Below are 10,968 nucleotides of genomic sequence, written 5' to 3' on the forward strand. Positions count from 1 at the left end.
AAATTCGCAGCAACAACGCACTTCAAATTATTCTGGTAATTGTTCAGGTTAACGAATCAAGATTATTTTTAATGGCTTTTGAAGCTAAAGGTATTTATTTTAACTTGTGAAATTAATTAAGACTAACGTGATTTTTATTTTTTGTGAAATTAGTCTGCGTCTTCAATGTCTTCAATGTGTTTACATAAAGTTTTAGTTGTGTTCCCCCGCGATCCCCCGTCATATTTATTTTACATTGTCTTTACCAGAGTCTTAAGGTAATAAAAGTGTTAAAGTTAGGTGCGGAAATTTGCAGATGTAGAAGTAATCGTCAAAATAATAATGGCCTTTGAATTAACTATTTTTAAGTTCAAACTCATTATAATTGAACTAAAAAAGCTTGGAAAGAAGAATAAACCATCTTTATTTTAATCTATGTACGGTTTACTAGAGGATGCATTATAAGTTTTTGTTCTAATTATAATGGCTGTTGAAAATGAACTGTATTAAATTGGTTGATAATTTGCTTTTTTCCTACATGACTTTTTTATATGATATGTGGGGGTTGGATGGGGGAAACTATAACGACAAAACCTTACTGAAAGTCCTTACAAAGCCTTACTGAAAGTTTTGACGCTCCGACCATGACCATGAGAAGTATTTTTGCGCATGATTGCCATATATTGCAATTACAGTTCTATGGGAGCTATAGGACCTAGTAGTCCGATGGGGCCAATTTTTTTTACTATATATTTAAAATAATTTTCTAGATTTTTGGTGAACATTTCAAAGCGATATCTCAACGGGAAGTATTTATGACCGCACCTTCATACTAGCCCAGCCACTGTGCCCACATCCATACAAAGGTTTTGTTGAAAACTACTAAAAATGCTTTAATTCAGTAAGGAACCACCAGAAACCTTAAATTTTATTATAAAGATGGTGCAGAAGAGCTGCTTTCAAAAAAGGTATACAAAATTTTAAATAACCGTGGTTGCCACTTATGGGGCAAAAACCATATCTCCGAATCTACTCGACCAATTTCAGCAAAATTTGTTAGTAATATCATCCTAGCTTCCTTATTATATGTTATGAAAATAGTCCAAATCGGTTCACTAGTGAAGATATCGGAGCATAACTTTGCAAAAATACTGCATTTAGAGAGTGGCATCGCAATTCTAAAAATCGTCGAAATCGGTTCATAAGTTTTGAAGACCCTATATATCGAATATGAGAACCTAAGCGCTTCTAACAATTTTTTTCCGAAAATATAGGCTAGTCTCTCAGATATTTTGAAGAAATTCAGTGGAATATTTATATATAAAAATGAATAATATCGAGTCATAACTTGCCAACTTCCCATATAGCTAATATTAGGGTTTCCAACTTTCAATGGACTTTATACCATATACATATGGGAGTCAAATTGTGTGTTATATTAAAAAAGAAATAATTACTCGTTTTGGCGTGATGTGATTAAAATTGTATCTTCCTGCTTGACTGTTCAACCTTTGTGCGATGAAGGCTAAATTCCTTAGATTTCGTATCATCACACCTTCAAGGGAATTAGCGGGAATAAAAATGAGACACCTAAGGTACCTTGTATTTAGCCATTCCAACTGTAATCCCCTTCGGTAGGATATATAACTTCACAGTTTATGGGCTTTACCGGTGTCATAATTCAACCTCGATAGCTCAGGAAGAACCTTTACTTCAACAACCTCTGTAAAATAACCTAATTACTAGTATCCGACGGATACCCAAACAAAACATATGTAAAAAACTCAGTTCATATGTAAATATGAAGGCAGCTAGTATGTACTAACAGACTTAATACTAGCTGCTGGTAGATTTATATTCTCAATATACATATTTATTTATGTATATGGCTTCATTTAAGTGTTGCAGTATATACTATATGCTCTCGCAACTATTTAAAAGAATAAGCTTCCCTATAAAATATAAACAATAATTCCAAAGCTGTCAACAACAGTCAAACAAAGTATGCAGTGATGAAAGCTTGGCGAAAGCTGGATATTTCTAACCGTAAACACTTAGTCATAACTTTGAAAAATGTATTTGGAATGCGACGACATTGTGACAAATGATGCGGAAAATAGGAAGTCATATGCACACAAACAAAGCTAACACTGTTGATTATTTGAGCGGCAGAAACTAATAACCCAATTAGCCAAAGACGCTTACAAATGATTTTTCGAAAAATAAACAACTGCGGAGTAGATAAAATTTGTACAGAGAGGATCATCGAAGTGCTGATATTATGTATTAGCTGTCATCGCCAGTGAGTAGTGAATCAAACACATTTTCTAGTTTTTAATAAATACTTACGATTATGTCATCTGCTGTTAAATAATTTGACTAAGGAGTAAACTTCTCAAAACTTTTGAAATTTGGCGTTTTTTATTTGACCAGCAAATTAAGCTATTAGCTTATTTTGTATATAAGACTTAGTGAACATAATTATGTTGGCTTGTCATAAGCTATCATATCTTGCATATTGAACTAGAGGCATTGTCAGTTCATCGCGTTTTTTCATTCACAATAGTTATGTTTTTTCCAAGAAAAAGTTGTTGAAAGTAGTGGGAAACCCCATTTTGGCAAATAAAAGCTTTATCCATATTTATTTTGACAGTCCGGATCTAATATGATTGTTGATTCCTTAAAAGATCAGAATATTATAGAAAAGCGGTAAACAAAAAGAAATTGGATTTATAAATTCAACCGTTTTTTTTTTAATAAATTACATTTCAGCTGAGAGTTCGGGCCCGCATTGCCAACACAATTCATTTTTAAGCGAAGGAACATAACAATGGGTGGTGCCAATGTCTATAAGTATATAAAATTATAAAACGAAAGGAAACGAAAATTTGTTCAGTGGGTTATGATTGGCGCTTACTGGTATATTCCAAAGTATGTGAATAAACTTGCTAAATATTGGTTGTGAGTAATCGCAAATGGTAGCCAACTAGAAACATGTGAAAAATGGAAATGTTAACGTTTATGGAGTTTATACATACATACTGGATATGTTGCCATACATTTATGTATGTTTAAGCGCTTGTCGGCGGCTGCTGCCTTGACAAACTCCAGTAGACCGTAACATACAATTAGAAATTGTTTCAGGTATACGAGTGCTTTTATGCTACAACATTACGGTACTTATAAACAGCAATGGTATTTACGTTGGGGTATCAATGGTAGAGATCTTTATCGTTTATTTAACAGAGCACAACTTTTAGATTTTTACTAAGCAATATTTTCCATAGACTTACTTATGTCCAGCCCACCAATAGATCATTATTTTTTTGTAATTATGATTTGTATTATTTCAAGGTTCGAAAATCGGTGAAATCGGATCTATATGCCAAAATATTACATTCCTTCAGATTCATTTAAGTTACAATATTTAAATCAAGCATTAATTAAAACCCCCAAATAACGAAAATATTGGCAAATTTCATTTCACACATTTACGCCAAATAGCTACCATTTTTCGCACATTATTAAAATACAAAGATTTCCTTTGAATTTCTATAAAATATCTTATAGATTTAACGATATTTTCTGTAACCAATTAGCCACACGCGCTGAGGCCTTCATGTGCGATATAAGGGGCCTTGAAAAGTTATAGTCCGATTTCGACAATTCTTCCGATGTCTTGATTGGCATTGCTGTAAACCGATTTCTCTATAGCATCAAGGTGTCAAGAAAATCAAGTGACAAATGTGGTATGATAGGATACTAAAAGGAAATTTATCTAGGTAGTTTGGTTTATGTAAATTTTGTATTTTGGGAGATATATATATATATATTTGGCGTAGGAACCGCTTTAAGCGATTATAGCCGAATCCACCAGAGCGCGCCACTCATTCCTCCTTTTTGCTTTTTGGCGCCAATTGGAAACACCAAGTGAAGCCAGGTCACTTTGCACTTGGTCTTTCCACCGGAGTGGAGGTCGTCCTCTTCCGCGGCTTCCTCCAGCGGGTACTGCATCGAATACTTTCAGAGCTGGAGTGTTTTCTTCCATCCGTACAACATGACCTAGCCAGCGTAGCCGCTGTCTTTTTATTCGCTGAACTATGTCAATGTCGTCGTATAAATCGTACAGCTCATCGTTCCATCGCCTGCGGTATTCGCCGTTGCCAATGTTTAGAGGACCAAAAATCTTGCGCAAAACCTTTCTCTCGAAAACCCCAAGAGTCGTCTCATCGGATGTTGTCATCGTCCACGCTTCAGCGCCATACATCAGGACGGGAATAATGAGCGACTTATAGAGTTTGATTTTGGTTCGTCGAGAGAGGACTTTACTTTTCAATTGCCTACTCAGTCCAAAGTAGCACCTGTTGGCAAGAGTGATTCTGCGTTGGATTTCAAGGCTGACATTGTTGGTGTTGTTAATGCTGGTTCCCAGATAAACGAAATTATCTACAACTTCAAAGTTATGACTGTCAACAGTGACGTGGGAGCCAAGACGCGAGTGCGCCGACTGTTTGTTTGATGACAGGAGATATTTCGTCTTGTCCTCATTCACCACCAGACCCATACGCTTCGCTTCTTTATCTAGTCTGGAAAACGCAGAACAAACGGCGCGGTTGTTGCTTCCGATGATATCAATATCATCGGCATACGCCAGGAGCTGTACACTCTTGTAGAAGATTGTACCCTCTCTATTTAGTTCTGCAGCTCGTATTATTTTTTCCAGCAATAGATTGAAGAAGTCGCACGATAGTGAGTCACCCTGTCTGAAGCCTCGTTTGGTATCGAACGGCTCGGAGAGGTCCTTCCCGATCCTGACGGAGCTTTTGGTGTTGCTCAACGTCAGCTTACATAGCCGTATTAGTTTTGCAGGGATACCAAATTCAGACATCGCGGCATAAAGGCAGCTCCTTTTCGTGCTATCGAAGGCAGCTTTAAAATCGATAAAAAGATGGTGAGTATCGATTCTTCTCTCTCGGGTCTTTTCCAAGATTTGGCGCATGGTGAATATCTGGTCCATTGTGGATTTTCCAGGTCTAAAGCCACACTGATAAGGTCCAATCAGTTCGTTGACGGTGGGCTTTAGTCTTTCACACAATACGCTCGACAAAACCTTATATGCGATATTGAGGAGACTTATACCACGGTAGTTGGCGCAGATTGTGGGGTCTCCTTTCTTATGGATTGGGCAGAGCACACTAAGATTCCAATCGTCAGGCATGCTTTCTTCCGACCATATTCTACAAAGAAGCTGATGCATGCACCTTATCAGTTCTTCGCCGCCGTATTTGAATAGCTCGGCCGGTAATCCATCGGCCCCCGCCGCTTTGTTGTTCTTCAAGCGGGTAATTGCTATTCGAATTTCCTCATGGTCGGGTAATGGAACATCTATTCCATCGTCATCGATTGGGGAATCGGGTTCGCCATCTCCTGGTGTTGTACTTTCACTGCCATTGAGCAGGTCGGAGAAGTGTTCCCTCCATAATCCCAGTGTGCTCTGGACATCCGCTACCAGATTACCTTCTCGGTCCCTACATGATAATGCTCCGGTCTTGAAACCTTCTGTTAATCGCCTCATCTTTTCATAAAATTTTCGAGCATTACCCATGTCGGCCAGCTTTTCAAGCTTTTCATACTCACGCATTTCGGCCTCTTTCTTTTTACGTCTGCAAATGCGTCTCGCTTCCCTCTTCAGTTCTCGATATCTATCCCACCCCGAACGTGTTGTGGTCGATCGCAACGTTGCGAGGTAGGCAGTCTGTTTTCTCTCCACTGCGGAACGACAATTCTCATCGTACCAACTGGTTTTTTGGCGTTGCCGTAGACCAATTGTTTCGGCTGCAGCGGTATGCAATGAGTTTGAGATGCCGTTCCACAGCTCCCTTATATCGAGATGCTGATGAGTGCTCTCAGAGAGCAGGAGTGCAAGTCGAGTAGAAAATCGTTCGGCTGTCGGTTGTGATTGCAGCTTTTCGACGGCGAACCTTCCTTGTGTTTGTTGACGGGCGTTCTTTGCTGCACAGAGGCGAGTGCGTATCTTTGCTGCTACTAGATAATGGTCCGAGTCAATGTTTGGTCCTCGGAGCGTACGCACGTCTAAAACACTGGAGACATGTCTTCCGTCTATCACAACGTGATCGATTTGGTTGCGCGTGTTTCGATCAGGGGACAGCCACGTTGCTTGATGAATTTTTTTATGCTGGAATCTGGTACTACAGACAACCATATTTCGGGCCCCAGCGAAGTCGATCAGCCTCAGGCCGTTTGGCGATGTTTCGTCATGGAGGCTGAATTTTCCGACTGTTGTGCCAAAGACACCTTCTTTACCCACCCTGGCGTTAAAATCGCCAAGCACGATTTTGACATCGTGGCGGGGGCAGCGCTCATAGGTGCGTTCTAGGCGCTCATAGAAAGCGTCTTTGGTCACATCGTCCTTCTCTTCCGTTGGGGCGTGGGCGCAAATCAGCGATATGTTGAAGAACCTCGCTTTTATGCGGATTGTGGCTAGACGTTCATCCACCGGGGTGAATGCCAGGACTCGGCGACGGAGTCTCTCTCCCACCACAAATCCAACACCAAATTTGCGCTCCTTTATATGGCCGCTGTAGTAGATGTCACAAGGACCCACCTTCTTCCGTCCTTGTCCCGTCCATCGCACTTCTTGGACGGCGGTGATGTCAGCCTTTAGTTGTATGAGGACATCAACCAGCTGGGCAGAGGCACCTTCCCAATTAAGAGTCCGGACATTCCAGGTGCATGCCCTCAAATCATGGTCCTTAGTACGTTTGCAGGGGTCGTCATCAAAAGGGGGGTTTCTCATCCGAGGCTCGGTGTTTGTTTTCATTGGGGAGATTTTTTTATGTGGTGGGTCCCAAGCCCTACGCACAACCGCACAAGCGGGCTTCGCCTTCTCACTTTAGCTCGCCTCCAAACGGATGTCTGTTAGCTACCCAGGGGATACTTGGTCTAAAACCGGAAGTCGTGAGCTGCTTGAGTCATATGCAAAAGAATCGTTCCTGGCCACTCCCAAGTGAATGGCAATCAGAAACTTTCCTCACTTGCGTGAACTTCTACATATGACCCCATCCCCCCCATATATGGGAGATATACATATACAAAAATCCTACAAAAGGGGACGGGCCCCAAATCAGCCAAAAATTGCTCATTACAAACTTATGCATAAATTTTTCTGTATGTAATGTAATACATACATGTGTGCTTTCACTAGTCTTGGCTTTCCACGATAAGACGAGCATTTGCTTATTTTCCAGTTATTTAACTTGAACCTAATTTTCTTAGTATGCCAGTACGTATACGTTACCTGCAATTCGCGTTGTCTTAAACGAAGCAAAATAAAACAAGTGAAAATACAAATACAACAAAAAGCAAAAGCTAACCTCAAGCATGCTATGTATATACAAGTCCCAACCAAACGGCATACCACTCAAAACTAGTCCGTAAATAAAACCATTTTTAATCGACGAAAACGCTTGTGTTTACGACCCCAAGGGCAATGGTTCAGAGTTAAACGAAATACATAAATACCTGTAAGTGATAGTGAGAAATTCACCGCAACCCATGACCTATGCCCCCATCGCTGTTGTTAACACTTAAATTGGGCATTTTCAAATATTTGTCACTTCTCTCACACGTTTTTGTTGTGCCTTACAGCTGTTCGATTGTTGGACGCTTTCACTTCAGACGTGAATGTGGGTATGTGCAGAGCTGTGTGCATGCGAGCGTATAAATTGAAAATACCGCAAAGTTTTCATAAAAAAGCCTGTATACAAAATGGTTTATTGTGTATAAACACATATACAGATATACCCCTGCATTCATGAATAAAAATCTGTGCAAATGTGCATAAATAAAATTCATAAATGTGTGAAAAAGAAACAGCCAAAAAGTGGGGGCCATAAAACCAGGAAAAAACGCACCTTGCGTATATTCAGTACAGATACGGGTATGAACGTTTGTATGGGTAGATATACTATGTACATACCCTGCAGGAAAATGTCTGATGTTCAGAAAACATAGTTCGTAGCTTCGTATGAAATGTGCTTGATTCTTTCAAGGAATGGGATAGTATTTGTAATCACGTCGTCTGATAACCAAGGCTTAGATATATTTAAATTTATTATGGGGCTTTTTTCTAGATTGCTCAACCCGCTGAGATCTTGTATTACTTTTTCTAGGTTAACTGATAAATTCTTTTTTTCCTTATATTTGGGCTACATCTGATTTCTTGTCTTATATCTACATATAGCAGTCCAAATGTTAAAATCAGTTGGATATTCAGCGGTAATTCAGATTAGTGATATTCCGAATTGTCTTCCCATTGAGCTTGGCAACTTAAGTATTTTGAACTGAATATTGGCAATGTTAGCTTCTGCAGCGCTGTGTGACTTTTTGAGTCATAGCCATCACTTTTCTTTCATAATTTTCTATTATTATCTTACATTGTATTTTACGATACAATTCAACGCACCAAAGGTGAGTATGGATCTGAAGACCGCCAAATGAGCATAGTTTCAGCATTGGTTCCAACATTAGGCAACTCATTTTCTCGCTTGTAGAGTCCGACCAATAAATCGGCCTTGGTATAGGTATCGGACAAAAAATTCAGCCAAATATCCATGTACTTCTTTCGAATCTCACATAAATCAATGTTTTGCCTTTTACTCTTTTCATGTCATTAAAGCTTAATTAATTAATATAATTCTTCTGTACATAAAAACACAGTTTATTTTATATATCATTAAACCGATTTTCCCTCGCGTTAATGATATAGAATTAAATAAATTTATTATACTTGCATTAAATTGAATATTTAATATAGCACAGTAAGAATATAGACAACATCGGGAAGAATTTTTCACAAGCAATATCATTCGCTATATACGAGAACAGGTAATAATCACTTTGTGCCTGGTCATAATTTTATAGGGATGCAATGGTGACTCATGGAGTACGTGTGGATTGCTACCTGACCAATAACACATATTTTGCTTATTGACGAAGCCTTTTAGCCAGAAATGAGCCTGAAGATGATTTTTTCGGTCAAAACCCGGATCATTTCAAGTTGAGCAAGAACTTCACGCACATACGACGATTATGGTGGTCAAGGAACATTTTGTACTGTGCCTGTGAATTAAAATTTTTCCACTAGAGCTCAATTGTTGATATGACAGGACGTCCATAAATTGGACGTAGCGCTCTTAAAGTCCGAATTTCGGTGAACAATTTTAATAATTTTCGACTCGTTGTTTGATCGTATATCGTATCTTTCCATGATGAAATCTGTCAAAAGAGTGGAGAAAAATACGGCGTCGTTTGCCCTATCGGTATACTTTTGTAGCGTCCCTTTTGAAAAACCCTTTATTATAAAAATAAGTTATTTATTATTATTAACCCAAACGATTACCCTCCTCCCGCCCAACCGACGCGTGGGGCGCAGTCCGCATACGAGCGGAATTTGCCGAGTCTAGAAAGGCAAGAGATTTTTAAGCGTCCGGTTCTCAAACTGCTCAGCTACAGAAAGAAACATTTCAACAGCTGAGATTTAAAAATTTATAAAAACAAAAAGTTAGAAATTTCTGAATATTATTTATTAAGAGAAGACAAAATAGTTTTTTTGATGCTAAATATTGAGTCAGTTGGATCAAATGTGCTGGAATGCGAATTAAAATCATGACATATTCGGCAGAATGGTTCATTTAACTCAAAATTTGTTCTAGAAGATTTTAGAAATAATGGTCTAACCTGCCTGGATGAACGCAATGGGACATTAAACTTAATATCAGACAAAAGGAATGAACTACAAACTAAACCATTCAGAAGTTTTACTAGAAAAATTATACTTAGCATTTCTCTGCGACTAGTGAGTGTGGGAAGATTTATAAGTTTTAAACGACTAGTATACGGGGGAAGATTCAATCTTGAATCCCAATGTAAGTGGCCTAAAGCAAAAAGTAAAAATTGTTTTTGAACGGACTCAAGCTTATCAGAATGGGATTGATAGCTAGGATTCCATACAACAGAACCATACTCCAATATAGGCCTTACCAATGTTGTAAAAAGAATTTTAGTAATATACGGATCACTAAATTCTTTAGACCAACGTTTAACAAAGCTAAGAGCACCTTTAGCTTTTAAGACAATTGAATTTACATGAGAATTAAAATTTAGTTTAGGGTCCATATTAACTCCTAAATCAACAAAGCTAAAAACTTGCTCTAAACTGAAGTTATTTATTACATAGGGAGAAAGATCAACAGTTCTACGGGAAAAGCACATCATATCATTTTTGTGACACCAAGTAACTAAATTATTTAAATCCGATTGCAACTCAGTCCTTTCGTTATGAGAAGTATATGATTTAAAAAGTTTTACATCATCCGCATATAATAAAATTTCTGAAAACTTAATTACTGAAGGTATATCATTGATGAACAACAAGAAAGAATCGGGACGAGATGACTACCCTGTGGAACCCCTGAAGTGACACTAATTGAATCGGATAATGTATTATTAAATAAAACTTGTTGTTTTATGTTAGTAAGATATGAGGATACCCATTCAAGAAGTCTTGGTAGAAAACCAAGAAGATCCAGTTTTTGCAAAAGAATTGAGTGGTTTACTCTATCGAATGCTTTACTAAAGTCTGTATATATAACATCAGTATTCTTATTATCCCTAAAACCCATTGACACATGGTTTACAAATTCAAGCAAGTTTGTTACTGTAGATTTCCCTTTACAAAATCCATGCTGAGAGAATGAAATTAAAGGAGAGATTAAGAAAGTTATTTGGTCAGTGACAATAGCTTCAAAAAGTTTGGGTATAGCTGACATTTTAGCTATCCCCCTATAGTTCTCAACAGATGATTTTTGAAAATTTTTTCAATTAAAACGATTTGACATACGCCTATTTTTTGCAACAGGCCGATTAATCGATAATCTGCAACGGCCAAAAATTGGGAATCGGTGGGAC

Source organism: Zeugodacus cucurbitae, chromosome 3 (genome assembly GCF_028554725.1).
Source record: "Zeugodacus cucurbitae isolate PBARC_wt_2022May chromosome 3, idZeuCucr1.2, whole genome shotgun sequence".
Taxonomy (NCBI): domain Eukaryota; kingdom Metazoa; phylum Arthropoda; class Insecta; order Diptera; family Tephritidae; genus Zeugodacus; species Zeugodacus cucurbitae.